Genomic DNA, 2,842 nt, shown 5'->3' with positions numbered 1-2,842 from the left:
ATGGGGTATATAAAGGAGTTCTAATCCTCTTGGGTTTCCTGCTTTTTCATTAGCATCTGGCCCACATGAACTTACAGAAATAAATCCTCAACCCGTTTCCCCTCTGCATACAAGTAAATAAAAACCCAGTTCCTAAAGTTGCCAGGACTCCTACTTAAAGTGTCACACTAGTCTCTCTAGCTTTAAAAAAAGGGATAATTATAGATTCCTTTCAAACATAGGGACAAACATACAGCAGCTTTACTTTCTGCTCTTCCAGGAGGGCACCGTGTGCAATCCCTTAGGGACCAGCTTTGGGAGTACTGTATGGGAGAACATCACTGATGCTGGGAGCTTTAACATTGGGCTTGCTCTCCTGGCATGCCAGACCTTTCTCTAAGCTATAGGTGACAGGAGACCTAATAATGGAATGATTATTTTTGGGTATATAGCTCATCATCCTCAGCAGAGAGGGCATAGCAGAGAAAATAATGAAGTGCTGCATAAAATGGATACACTTCTAAGCAGGAAAAAGAAATAATAATCCAATGAAGGCCTTCAGAAATTAATAAATATATAAGGTAATTTAGGATTTCCACACAGCTAATCTCTATCCATAGCTATCTCATCAATCTCTACTTTTGCAGGCATTTGCAGGTGGTGTTTTTTCTTTAGCAATTAATGATCTGAAAAAAAAGCAATTATAGTAACTTAATAGAGATTCAAATAGTGTTTGTTAAACAAAAGTAACAGTTGTGGTATTACTGCAAAATGTAACTCATTGATCTGCTACTGGATTTATAGGGGCATGTAGAAAGATATTTTTTATAGTATCCTTTAGAGAATGATAATAGACACCATGTTTTTTACTTTGCTCTTAGAAATAAGAACTGTTCTGTTTTATATTCCACTGGGTAACGTGTGCACTGTTGAGTACTGAATTTTTAATGTCAGTCACTAACTTATGAAAACAATCTCTGCTTTACTGACCTTAATACTTGTGAAGTATTAGGTGCACAACCACATTTTCTGTTCTTATATGGATATTCTAAGTCAGTACTTCATTTCCAGAAACAACTTATTTGCTATTATAGTAAGTTTTAATGAGACACTATTAATTGATACGGTTTTCCCCTTAATTTTTATAGAAAATCTGTGTGGATTTCAGTCATCTAAATGGCTGTACAGCAGCACAAACACACTTGAAATACCCTTAAATGAGTTAATTTGAATGGTGTAAATAGTTTTGCTTGTGATTTATCTTTCCTAAAAGCTATAAAATGCATGTAATTGAGCTGCTGAGGGATGCTGTGTTATTCAATAGGGCACATAGAGGGCACTTGCCCTTCTGGCTTAGTTCCTGGTCAGTTTGTGCATTTCTCAACACTGAAACTTCCCCTGAAGTCTCTGGTACAGTGCAGCATTAAAAACATGTGCAATGCCTTTCACATGTTACAGAAAAGTATAAAATTCAAAAGCATTTTATGTACATAAAGTCTTATTTTTTAGATGAGTTTAGTGTCTTGAGTCTTTAAACGTGTTGGTATCAACTAATGCTGCAGCAGAGATGGTAATTAGATTTTGCTGTCATCTGAACAGCAATTGAGAGTTATTTTGGACTCTCTGATGTGCTTGCAATCAGGTGCCATTTGCTGAGGGATGAGAATGGTTGTGAAATTTGTCAGATCTGTAACTGAAAATCAATCTGTGTAACTAACATTAGGCAAAGGCAATTTTTTTGATGTAGGCTGGTTGGCCTTTCTTGTCATGGTCCTTGATGCTTGCATTCATCCTTTCCGCTGCCTTCCTCTCCTCCAGAGCTTTGTTTGCCTGTTGGGGACCAGGTGAAGCTACCTTGGTGTATGCCTGGACAGCCTCCAGTGGCCATCTGGTGCTGCTTAGCTGGACCTTCTGGCCCATAAATGAGATCAACACTTTCTCATGGCTGCTGGTCTTTGGCTTGTATGTGTAACAAAGAGCTCCTGAGGTAAAAGAAATGAGAACAAGTCAGCATCTTTGTGATTCACTCCCTTAACCTGTTTCTTGGAAAAAATAGTTTTCAAATGTCTGTGTTCTTAGTATCCTTTTGTATTGTTTTGAGAAGACTCAGCAAAGTCAAAAGGCACGACAGCTCTGAGTGGCATCTTTAAGTATTTGTTGATATTAAGAACCTGGCAAATACAACATTTTTCACCTTTGTGCAATGCTGAACTGGCAACTGTCAATTAGAATCACTCACCCTGCTGGAGTCAAAATAGGAGCACTTGCTAATGTTTGTTTTAGCATTTTTAATCTTAGAAATTGGGGAAGAAATTGTGTATCGTGCTTATATGACATAGATGTAACTGTTCCTCTTCCATTTCATGATAGGCTTTTCCACACAGGATTTTCCTCTTCTCCCTCTACTATCATTGATTAATAAATAGTAATAGGCATTTTGTTCAAATAAGAAATGTCTGTTAAAGGAGCTGGAGTTTCTTTCATACCAGTCAATGAATGCCGTTCATATAAAGTTGATCAGGAATTGCGTGTATGTGGAATCCAGCCCTAAAGTAATAAGGATAAAACCTCTAAATTTTGTTTCTAGATATATTTCTGACACTTGCAATTATTATGAGAAGATGAACACCTATTTAATGAGGCTCTTCTGCTGGATTTCTTAAGTGACACTGTAAACTCATTGACTATGCTGATGATTATAATAACCTGTGTCACAGTACAATATTTTTATTATATTTTCTGGAGTTTCCTTTTCTTCTAATATGCCAAAATATTTAAGAAAGCAGCTGTGCATTTTCTTTTTGTTGATCTGGTGTGCTTTTTCTGGGAGTAATGTCATTAGGATAATGAAAATTATTCCTCT

The sequence above is a fragment of the Parus major genome, chromosome 7, assembly GCF_001522545.3.
Source record: "Parus major isolate Abel chromosome 7, Parus_major1.1, whole genome shotgun sequence".
NCBI lineage: Eukaryota > Metazoa > Chordata > Aves > Passeriformes > Paridae > Parus > Parus major.
This window is presented reverse-complemented; position numbering follows the sequence as displayed.